Source organism: Lepus europaeus, chromosome 22, assembly GCF_033115175.1.
Source record: "Lepus europaeus isolate LE1 chromosome 22, mLepTim1.pri, whole genome shotgun sequence".
NCBI lineage: Eukaryota > Metazoa > Chordata > Mammalia > Lagomorpha > Leporidae > Lepus > Lepus europaeus.
Window position 1 is genome coordinate 25,948,447 of NC_084848.1, and position 11,904 is coordinate 25,960,350.

At 54.9% G+C, this 11,904-nt stretch overlaps 1 protein-coding gene across 1 annotated transcript in view; it reads right to left on the reverse strand.

Annotated features, from left to right (window-relative positions):
- The window catches only part of JDP2 (Jun dimerization protein 2), a 40,425-nt gene extending 37,490 nt beyond the window's left edge, over positions 1-2,935 (reverse strand). The window contains exon 1 of the mRNA XM_062181438.1: positions 2,859-2,935. The gene's annotated coding sequence lies outside the window, so the exon portion shown is untranslated. The remainder of the gene's footprint in view (positions 1-2,858) is intronic.
- Between the last annotated feature and the right edge of the window lie 8,969 nt (positions 2,936-11,904).

An 11,904-nucleotide genomic window follows, 5' to 3' on the forward strand; every position in this document is an offset into this window, starting at 1 on the left:
GGGTTCCCCTAAGCATTCAGTGACGGGTAGCCGGTGCCAGGAGGAGCCACCGCATGATCCCTGCATAGCCAGTCAGGCCTTAGAAGAACTGGGAACCTTGCCCTAGGGGATGCCTGCTCTTCCCTGGAGACTGGAAAAATGCTTCCAACAAGCCTGCCTGGGAAGCCAGCTTTGTCCTCTTCCTAACGTAGCTGGTCAGCGAATACACGTGAGATCCTCCCTGCTGGGAGTCCACACCTCCAGGGAAGACCCTGGCACCGGCCCAGCTGTCGCCCCTCTGCCAAGCTTGTCAGCTCTGTTCTCAGTGGCAGGATTCATAACACAACGCACAACACAGATACACACGTGCTGTGTGATAATTGCTTTGGTCCTTTAAAAAAAAAAAAAAGTGCCACTGGCCAGCTCCTGCTTTGGAAATCAGCACCACAGCTGAATCCCACGGGCTACAGCCAGAAACTAGACCAAAAAGGAGAGGTGGGGAGGAACGGGGGAGAGAAAAGCCAAGGACGGTGGGCTCGGCTCAGGCCTCCCACAGCCAGCCCCACGTGTAAAGAAACCCAGGCCGAAAATTCCAAGCGTGGGTTGCTAAGGCATTTGTCTCTGCTGAGTTTTGAGAGGGCCAAACCACACACACGCACAAGAGTGCACACGCGCACGCACACACATGCACACAGGCACACGGAGCTTGGCAGCCCCAACGTTCCAGAGCTGGTAACACAAGCCACGGGACCGCCTGCCAAGACAAGCAGGAGAACGAGCCAGTTCCAGTTTCATTGGCCACCATACGCTGCATATGGCCCAGGACGCAGCCAAAAGAGTGTTCTCACCCTCCTAAGGCATAGGAGACCCTCTGTTTTCAAACACACCTCCACAGAGCCTTAATTAAAGGAAAATGGAAAAATAATGTGCCTGCTTCTCTCCCGCTGCCTATATAGGTATGTGCACCTATACCCAGACACACTCACTCTATTTTTCTCTTCCGCCCATTTCGCTTTCAAACATAATTCATTCGCATGGAAAAAAAGCAAACTACATCCTGTAGCAGAAAAGAATGTAGCCTGCCCTCAGCCCTGGCTCCGACTGCTCAAGTAGAGCTGGGGCTGAATGAACGCAGAGCAGGCCAGCCCAGAGTCCGCACCGGCCCCTTCCTTTCCAGCGTGGAGCTGGAAGTGGAGGCACTGGAAAGAGAAAGCCAGTCCATTGCAACACCAGGGGCGGCTCAACAAGCAAGGCCCGAGGGCCTGGCCCTGCCAAGGCTTTCTGCAGGGTGGAAAAGATGCCCACACACCCCGGGAACAGGTTGGGGAGACAGGAGGCGTGTGCCCTGGGGGTTGCCAAAGCTAAGTAGCGGTGGAGTGGGGGAGACCCTTACCCGGCCCTCCCTAGAGGGCATTGTCACCACACAGGGACACATTGCCCAGGACGGGGTTTCAGCTAACTCAGGAGAAAAGCTAAAGGCCTCCACACGCACACCTTGCTGCAGCCCTTAAATAGCACAGCAGCCAGCTCTCGGGGGAAGGTTCTGGAGCTGCCCACCGCGCTGAGGCCGAGCACAGAAGAGGCTCTCTCAGGGCCCACCCTGCCTGCTCTCAGCTAGGCCGAACCCCAGCAGCCCAGAGGCTTGAGAACGGACCTTGATTCTCCCCCCCCCCCGCCCCCAACCTCGGGTTCATATAAAAGTGGAGCAACCTCACACCTAATGCGTGGTTACACTCTCCCCTAGAAACCTGCAAAGGGAGATAAGCCATCGAACTCTCCCTGCAGCCAGATCTGCTGGAAAGGCAAAGCAATGGGAGGTTTCTTTAGAAAACCCACAGAGAAGGGAGGCTGGGGGGGGGGGGGGGGGATTGGTTAACACAGTGCCTCAAAGGACAAGCAGGTACCCAACACCGTGCCAAGCTTCAGTTTCTCAGGCTTCTCAGACTCCGAGCCGGGGCACACACCCACACTCTGCTCGCCCTCTCCACACAGACTTGAGTCCTTCTGCCCTGCACAGGAGCTGTCAGGCCACAGCCCCAGGGCCTGGGGGCCACACGGAGGGAAGGGGGCCTCAGCCAGCAGGGGCCAGGCAATCCTGCTACTACACCAAGGGGTCCCGCGACTTCTTCCTGCAGCCTCTCCACCCTTCCATCAGTGCATCCTCTCGTGCAGCTGCCGCTCCTCACACTGCCCCAAGCCAATCCTGGCTCTGCCAGCCCCGGGGTCCAGGGATACGGGGCAGAAGGCCCAGTGCCCTCCGGCCCCTTTGAGAATTCCAAGCATCCCCGGGAGGGGCTGCCTTGCCTCCTTATGTAACCTGGCCGGGAGACGCGGAACCCCCAAAGCCGACCCAGGCCATCCCTAGGACCCTTCCCAGCCCAGAACCGTGCAGCGGAGTATCCGAGAGAAGCCCCCTTCATCGGATGCAGCCCCCTCGCCCTCCTCAACACCCTCCCCCGGGTCCTCCGGGAGCCGCGCTTCCTCCCGGCCGGCAGGTCCCTGTCATCCTCCCCCGCCCCGCCCCCGGCTCCCGGGCAGGGGCCGTTGTCTCCCCACTCACCCCGCCTTCCCCGCCGCCGCCGCCGCCGCCGCCGCCGGAGGAGAGCGCCTCCCAGCAATCGGACGGAGGAGGAGAGCGCGCGAGGGAGGAGGCAGCGGACGGAGCCTCCCGTCCCGGGGCCGGAACCAAGGGAAGCCACCGGCTCCCGGGCGCCCCGCGCCTGGAAAGCTCGCGGTCCCGGGGAGCCTCCCGCGGGCCGCGGGTTCCGGGGGGCTCTGCGCGCTCCGCCCGCGCGAGGACGGCCGTCCCAGGTGCCCGCGGCCGGCGCGCCCCGCCCCACCCGCGCGGCCCGGCGCCCCGCGCGCGCCCTCGCACCCACCGTGCAGAAGCCGCGGGCGGAGGCGGCGCCCCGGGGGCCGGGGCCCGGCTGCAGGCGCCCTGCACACTCCGCGCCGCTGCCGCCGGGCCGCGGAGCTCCGCCCGGTGCCCAGGCCCGTCCCGGCCCGGGAGCCGCCGCGGCGCCAGCCCCGCCGCCGCTGCAGCGTCCGCCGCCGCCAGCGCCCCCCGTCGCGGCCGCCGAGCGTCCCTCCCGCAGGCAGTGGCGGGCGGCGGGACGGGTTGCATCAGCCCCGGCTATATAGCGGCCCCTGGGCGGCGGGGAGGGGTCGGGAATGCGGAACCGGCCGAGCTGCCAGCTCCAGACGTCAGAGGGGGACGGAGAGGAAGGGAAGGAGGGGACAGGGGAGGAGGAGGGGGTGTGGATCCGGCGCTTCACACCCACTGACCTTCACCGCCCCCGCCGCCTCGGGCGCCCTCCTCCCGCGGCTGCTCGCGCTGCTCTGCCCGCAGGGGCGACCCGGGCCCCGCGGCGCCGGCCCGGGCTCCATCGCGTGCCCCCGCGCTCCCAGCCCGCGGCTCCGGGACGCACGCGGAGCGAGCAGGACACGGCGAACGGTTATGTAAGCGCATCCCCAGCGCACGGCCGCCGCCTGGGAGGGCGCGAAGAGAGGGCCGGGCCCATAGCCCGGGCAGGCGTCGCCGGGGGGTGGGGGTGGGGGTGGGAGGGCGTAGGGGCACGGCCTTCCTGGGTCCTCATCCTTTTCCCGGACCTAGATGGTGTCAGAACGATTCCGAGCTTGGACGCCTGGGAAGCGAAGGGGTGAGGAGGTGGCCTCACAAGCGGGCTCGATTTTGCCATGCAGAAAGATGGGCCCAGGATGACGGTGCCTGGGGGAACCTGTACCCCTGCCCACCGGGCGCCCACCCAAGGCTGTAGCCTGACACCTCCACCGCCCCGCGCCCGGCTCGTTTGATCCCGGGGCTTTTTGTCTTGCTCCCGCAGGCTGTGCCTTTTCCCCTCCGGAGCTGACCCAGCCTTCAGCAGGCCAGCAGTGGCCCTGTGCCATCCTCCTCCAGAGGTAGATGGGCAAGGGGACGCTAGAAGGAACGGCGCTGGGTGGTGCCCTGCAGTCCTTAAAGGCCCGGAGCCCTGGGGGCAGAAGGGTGGCTCCTGAGACCTTGGCACCAATCTCGATGCCTGCCACCTTCCAGGCCCCTCTGGGTGCCCAGCCAACCCCCTACCTCTGCCCAAGACATGGATCCCCGGTGACCTCTAGCCTCCTTCTCAGGGTGATGCCAGGTCATTTCCCACAGAAGAAAGGAAGTGAAAGGAAAAGGTCAAGCCTTCTTGGAGGGTAGATGCTAAGAATGAAAGGAACAACAGGACTGGAGACAGGTGGGAGCCACAGAACACTCAAGCCAGCGTGCCTGCCATGTGGTCGTAGTCCCCCTGCCGCTCCCGGGCAGTGGAATCTTTCCAGATCAGAGCACTGGTCCCATAGGAGGAAAGGCAGACCAGGTCCCCATGGCCATTGCCTGCCTGGCCAGTCTTCCCCTTGGCCATCAGCAGCTTCCCTCGGGAAATGAATGTGAGCCGGTAAAGAGGGGGCCAGGCCCTAGAAGAATAGTCTCGGAGAACACATCGTCATTTGATAGTCCCGTGGGAGAACAGGACTCAGCCCCACCGCACCTTCGCATCAGCGTCAGCATCAAAGCCAGGGACGGGGAAGCTGCCTTAGGATGCTTCTCCCAGGAGACCGAGGTTTGGACGTTTATGTGGAAGCCGACACTGAACAGGGACCGTGGAACTTTATGTGTCGTCGGCTGGGACTTTGAACAAGCGAAGCTGATCTATGCGCAGGGACCAGTAATGAGCGTGTGTGGTTGGAGCAGGTGCTCTCCAGGGCCTGCTTTGGACCGTGGTGGGGCCTCCCCCCACAAATATTTAAATAAGCTACAGGGGTGGTACTTGGGGGTGACTGGGCGGTCTTGGGCCCGCTCCATCTCCCTCTAATAGCCACTAGTTCTCCCCTGTTATTTGATACGGACGTTTTTCCGTTTTATATAGGATGCTGTGCAAACACAGCTTCAAGACCTCCCTCCAGCCCCACCGCCCCCTCCCAGGGAAGTGCCTGGAGGGAGGATTGTAAACCGACGGTGGCCTGCTTCTCCTGCTGGTCGTTATGTGGGGCTGGTCTACACCCCTGGCTCCCAGGGGCAAATGACTCAGCCGAAAGCAGTCTGAATTTAGGTTTCCTATCAGTCGCAGCTAGAAGAGTCCTTATAAGACACTGGCCCCGGCCAGGAGGCCGCCTTAGAGGTTGTCACATATTCCAAGTGAATCTGAAGAGATGAGGACTGTGCCGAGGAGAGACGCTGCTGGAAGCCAGCGCACGCTAGGGGTCGGCTGAGGGTGACAGTGCAGAGCGGAGTCGTCCCCAAGGCATGGGCAGGTGGCATTCTCATGACGCTGAGATCCTGCATCCAGGCCTGGCTAACACTTTCCCTGCCTCTGGAGGTCTCCGTTACAGGAATCATGATTGAACTTGGGCCTCCGAGTCCTTGCAACTAGAAAAATCCTGACGAGGCCACTAGCTTTCACACGTCTGACGCATTTGGACGTTGATGACAACCAAGCTCTTTGCAAAGGGAAGAAGTGAAATGGTGAAGTAAAACAGTCCCTCAGACCTGTTCCTCCAGTATCAAAGCAGGAAGTGATGGTTCTGGTAGCCTGCCAAACAGCCAGTCTTCATGCAAATATTACTGAACATCTCATAGGTGCTTGCAAAGTACACAGAGTAGAAGGCATAATTCCTGGGAGCCTAGCAGTTAAGTTGCTCCTGTCCCAGATGGGAGCACCTGGGTTTGATTTCCAGCTCCAGCTCCAGCTCCTGACTCCACTGTCCTGCTAAAGCAGACCCTGGGAGGTAGCAGGTAAATAGTTCAAGTTCATCAGGTTCTGGTCATCTATGTGGGAGACCCATATTGAATTCCCAGCTCCTGGCTACAGCCCCAGTCCAGCCCTGGCCATTGCAGGTGTTTGGAGACTGAAACAGTGAATAAGAGCTCTTTCTGTCACTCTGCTGAGAGAGAGAGAGAGAGAGAGAGAGAGAGAGAGAGAGAGAGACTCCTCCTGACTTGCCATCAAGTTAGGAAGAATGACTTAAAAACTAGTGAATAGGAACATCTCAAATCAGAGTGCTGGTTGAATCCTGGATACTCCAATTCCAATTCAGCTCCTGTTAATGTGCCTGGGAAGCAGCAGATGATGGCCCAAGTACTCGAATTCCTGCCACCCACGTGGAGACCCAGCTGAGGCTCCTGGCTTCTGGCTTTGTTGACCTAGTCCAGGCTGTTGTGATCATTGGGGAGCGAACCAGTGTTTGGAAGGTCAGTCTCCTCTCTCTCTCTCTCTCTCTCTCTCTCTCTCTCTGCCTTTCAAATAAGTAAATTTTAAAATAGACAAAACAAATGAACACAATACCAGGAGCAGCTGAGAGAGAATTATATCACACAGACTATAAGCACGGCTGGAGTTGAGATAGGGTGATCATCCTCTACTGTGTGGACCAGAGTTACAAACTAGTAACTGGCAGGTTGAACTTAGTTTCATTGGCTCAGTCCTAAATTTTTTCTTAAAAATATATTAAAGGAGGGGACAGTGCTGTGGCACAGTGGGTAAAGCCGCCTTCTGCAGTGCTGGCATCCTAAATGGGTACCAGTTCGAGTCCTGGCTGCTCCACTTCCCATCCAGCTCCCTGCTAATGGCCTGGGAAAACAATGGAAGCTGGCCCAAGTCCTTGGGTCCCTTACCCATATGGGAGACATGGAGGGAGCTCCAGGCTCCTGGCTTCAGATCAGCCCAGCTCCAGCCATTGTGGCCATGTCGGGAGTGTACGTAATAATCAAGATAAGCTATGTTTTGCTGCAGGAGTAAGTATCACCCAACACTGATGACTCAACACAAGAAAGGTTTATTTTGCAGACAGCTATCCTGCAGGTGATGCACCTCCATGGCAACAGGCGCATTCATGTCCGTCCTGGCAGAGAAGGAGAGTAGAGATGGCTAAGCATTGGCAGACAAGTCTTTCCTCCTGGATTGCCTGTCATTGGCCAAAGCAAGTCACGTGGCCACTCTTAATTTCAAAGGGACAAGGAAACTCTGTCCTGCTATGTACGGTGAAGGAGGAAGGAACCAGAAATTAGCGAACCATCAGTAGTTGCCACAGCACGCACTCCCTCATGGCAACAATGGGCTGGCACCTCCTAGACAACGCGCCCTTGAGATGGGGCACCGTGGGATTTGACTAAGCGCTCTCTTCCCAGCCTGGCATGGCCTGGCCTCTGAGGGCACTTGGCTGTGTAAATCCCGGTATACGCAAGGCCAATCTCAGCATTAGTCTTGCAGGTGTCTCTGGTGATCCATGGAGTTACCACAAGTTTTGTTTCACAAACGGATGTTTTGATCTGCTTAAGGCAAAAACACATGCTGTAGGGGGTTCTTAGGATGAGAGGCAGGATGGTGTCATGGAATCACACAAGAGGTTGAGACTAGCTTTTTTTATGTTCTGCAAATCACAGTAATCCGCTATGATGATTTCTTCCTCCTGGTCTTCCTTTGATCCATGAAACAGCTACCAGGAGAGAGCTGGAAAAATGAACCTCCCCCATGTTCTTCCCTGGGGTGGGGGAAGTTTCATGGTAGTGATTTGGGGGAGTGGTCTGATTTAAAAAATTTTTTTTAATTTACCTATGTCTGAATTCACATATATAGGGGTGTGTGTGTGTGTGTGTGAGTGTGCGTGTGTGAGTGTGTGTGTGTGCATTCAAGGCTGAAGTATCCAAGAAGAAAATCTGGGAATTGGGAATGGGAAGGCTTCTCTCCCGATAACCACCAATGAGAGTTTTCTGAAATATGTCTAAAGGTTTAAGAATAAATCAGCATCCACAGTAGGCAGTCATTTCTGGGAAGAGTCCAGCATCTTCTCTTTAATCCGCTAATGCAAGAAGGCTTGGGAGGGTGAAGCAACAGTAACTTCTCATGATGCGGCAGGCGGGGTGAGGGTGGGAGAAGCGTTGTGGATACTTGTTGCTCCCCTCAACATTCCCTTCTTTGAGCTCCTCCCTGTAGCTCTGGAGGGGTGTCAACCCTGGGGCTTCATCACCCCAACCAAGGTAGATGTGTGACACCTGAGTTAGCCAATCAGAGTAGTCCCTTTCCAAAGCCACAGTGATTGGTTCAGGAGTGGACCTGTGGCCCAAATAGGGCCAATCAGAGTCTTCCCTGAGATTTGCTATGTGAATGCTAAGGAAGAAGGAAGCCCCTTCTCTTTAAAACGCCACAGCAAAGGTGTAGTCAGTGGCTGTCAGTGGCCGCTTCTCCTGTCATGTGACAACAGCCTGAGAAAGGAACCAACACACAGAAGAAAAGAGAGCCAAAATGTGTAAAGAGAGAAACAGCCATGAGATCGCCATCTGAGTCCCCGACTCTAGCGTGCCGTAAGAAAACGCCGAGTCATCAGTCATTGGACTTTGTATTGATGGCGTCAACACATCCCCTTTCTCTTTCTTAAGACAGTTTCTCAAGTTGGGTTTTCTGACCCTGGCCACCGAAAGGTTGCTGAAAAATGCATGAGTCAAATGACTTAAAGTCAAGCTTCCGAGGGAGCGCTGAACTGACGCGTGGACTTGCACCTGCTTCCATCCTTTCTCATTCATCAAGCGCTGCTCAGCCTCCGAGAGACTAAATACAGAACTGCAGTGAGCTGCCTGCGCACGGCTCAGGGCTCCGTTAGTCATTTAAATAATTTAGTCCGACAGCCTTGTCTGAGTGTTTGCTGTGAGCCGTGCACCATGTGCTGCCGTATTTGAAGAGGCAAAGGAAAAAGAAGATGTTCTTGCCCATAAAGGATGACACTCTAGAGGCCCAGAAAGATGGATGATATTTATAAAAATGGGGAAGTGAGGGCTTCAGTGATCTAGGGAAAACCTAACGTGATGCACTGTGCGCTCAGAATATTCTGTTTCTGTGTAAGTCCTGCAGCTTAATGAGTGAGTGAGCAGAAGTTGATCTGGGGCTCAGTCTTAGGGGATGTTGATGATGAATTAATGAACTGGGGGAATAAGAGGCAAAGAAGTTCCGAGACAACCTGTGCCCCAGAAGACTGGAGAGTAGGGGGCACCCTCACAGACTCTCAGGACCCCACCCCACCCCACCCGCCATCTCCTCTCCCTTAACACAGGCTTCCCCAGTGCCATGGAAGTCAGACTGTGTTACCAGGACAGTCAGAAGAACCCAGAAGGAAACAAGGTCGGAGAGGAGTTTGCTGTATTTGCTCAGATATGAGAGACATTACACCCTCACAGAGGGAGAGTTAAGAGCCTTGAGTTCTTTTCTAATTTAAATAATTTTATTTATTTGGAAAGCAGAGAGACAGAGACTCTCTGTGAGAGAGAGAGAGAGAGAGAGAGAGAGAGAGAGAGAGAGAATGAATCACCCCTCCACTGGTTCACTTGCCGAATGTCCACAAGAGCCAGGGCTGGACTAGGCCAGAGCTAGGCACCAGGAACTCAGTCCAGCTCTCCCATGTGGGCGGCAGGGACCCAGCTACTTGTGCCTTCAGCTGCTACCTCCCGGAGTGTACATTAGCAGGAAGCTGGAATTGGGAGCAAAGCCAGGACTCGGGCACTCTGATACAGGATGCAGGCTCCCAAGCAGCCACCTAACCGCTACAACCATCACCCACTGAACACATTTTTTAAAAGCAAGAGTTTAATCTGAGGGCTGCATCGCAGTAGATAAAGCCACCGCCCACAACACCAGCATCCCACACCAGCACCGGTTCAAGTCTGGCTGCTCCACTTCTGATCCAGCTCTCTGTTAACTGGCCTGGGAAAGCAGCAGAAGAGGGCCCAAGTGCTTGGGCCTCTGCCACCCACCTGAGAGACCCAGATGGAGTTCCTGGTTTCTCTCTCTCTCTCTCTCCTTTTCAAATAAATAAATCTTTAAAATTTGTATATTTCAAAGTGTAATCTGGGGCTGGTGCTGTGAGGTAGTAGGTTAAGCCTCTACCTATGGCACCAGCATCCCATATGGGTGCTGGTTCGAGTCCCAGCTACTCCAGCTCCCTGATAATGACCTGGGAAGGCAGTGGAGATGGTTCAAGTCCTTGGGCCCCTGCACCCACATGGGAGACCCAGAGGAAGCTCCTGGCTCCTGACTTTGGATCGGCCCAGCTCCAGCCATTGCAGCCATTTGGGGAAGAACCAGCAGATGGAAGACCTCTGTCTCTCCCTCTCCGTGTCTCTAACTCTGCCTCTCAAATAAAATAAATATTTTTTTTTAAAAAGAGTGTAATCTGCACATGTAGACATTAGACATTACACTACAGCCATGTTCCCAGCCAGCAGCCACACACACCTGCTGCTTCTGGATGAACTGAAGACTCCTTTTCACGCTTTCCTTTCTTCTTAATTCCTGCCCCATTCCAGAAAGCGTGGCTGTGGATTGGTCAGATTCCTCCGTAAAACCTTTGGGCCTCGGTTTCCCCATCTGTTAAATGGATACGATAACGACGCCCGCACTGGCGGGTTGATGCAAAGGTTCAATGTGATACAAAGCACCGCACCAGTACTTGCCGTATGCTAAGCACTCAGCAGATCCGACGGTACAAATCCTCACCATCCTCACCATTACAGCCGTCACCGAATGGTTCAGCCAACGCAGGGCCTGCAGCTAGGAGCGGGGGCAGACCCGTGCAGCCTGCAGGCCTTTCTCCCACTTGGGACTTAGGTGACGCTTTCCTCCTGATGCCTGATGCTAGATTCTTCAAAACTGCTCTCCTTGGTTCGGGCACGCTGCTGCGGTCACTGCAATATGCTGGAAGTGACCTCAGGGGTAGTGGCCGCATCTTAGGGTTTTTTTTTTTTTTTTTAAGAAAGAATAAAAGGTAAACATTTATTACTAAGGAAGAGAAAAATGTATACAAGAAAGTCTAGGTTCTTTCTTTTCATGCACTACTTTTGTAATAAGTTCCCAAGTATCAACTTTTGAGATTTTCCAAAGGATAATTTTTTTTTTTTTTTTTTTACATAGGACCATTTACTGTGTGTGGACATTGTTATCAGAGAAACTATATATTGTAAACTAAATATAGTCTTAGTTTACAAGAAACTTAGAGGAATTACATATTAATGGAGAAGACAATGTTATAGTTCACTGCGAAATATTACAGAAGTCATGCAATTGTGTGGTTTTAAGTGCTTAATTGCTTGATGCAAACAACGCAATGAAAAGAAGAGAGAGAACTCACCAAAGCAGGCCTGCCTGTAGGATTCTGTGTATTCAGTTCGCCCTACTTTCTCATCATCTCCAATTACTTGCTACATGTGAGTGACCACTGTAGAAGCCTGGGAATCCATCAATACAAAGGAAGGAATAACGTCTGTTTCCAAGGCATCATATGCCCCTGTGGCAGAACCTGGGTTAATATAGAATTTATTTCCAAGCTCAAATGCTTCAAATTTGTGTGTGTGTGTGTGTGTGTGTCCTGAGATAAGGCTAAGCTGGCCATGTCTCCCTACAGCAGAACCTGATGTCCACGGAGCAAGCCAGTGTTGGGCTGTCCAGCAGTCACATGCTCTGGTCTGGATGATTGAGATCTCATCGAAGTCTCCCAGAGCCTTGATAGTCAACACGTCCTAGGTGCAAAGGTTTCCAGTGCAGAGAATAAGCGGCGTCTCTCCTGCTAGCAGGGGCTTTTCGAAGTGAGCTGGCCAACTGTTGCACCGGTGTGGGATGTGCAGATCACCCGATCGCAACACCAGCATCCTGTCACCGGGCTCTGCTCGGTCACCGCCGCCGCCGCCGCCTGCTTCCACCTTAGGTCTGAACGTCCGCTTAACGCCATGTGTTGAGCTTATGGTTACACTCAACGGACATTTAAATAAACCACGTGCTGGGCCGAGCAATCATTTCTTTGGCATCCCCGTGTCGAGAGCACTCGGGCTCTCGGCACTGGAAGGATGTTCTTTAAGCGAATGTTGAGCGACCAGAGAATGATTGGACACAACGTGTCCAGCACAAA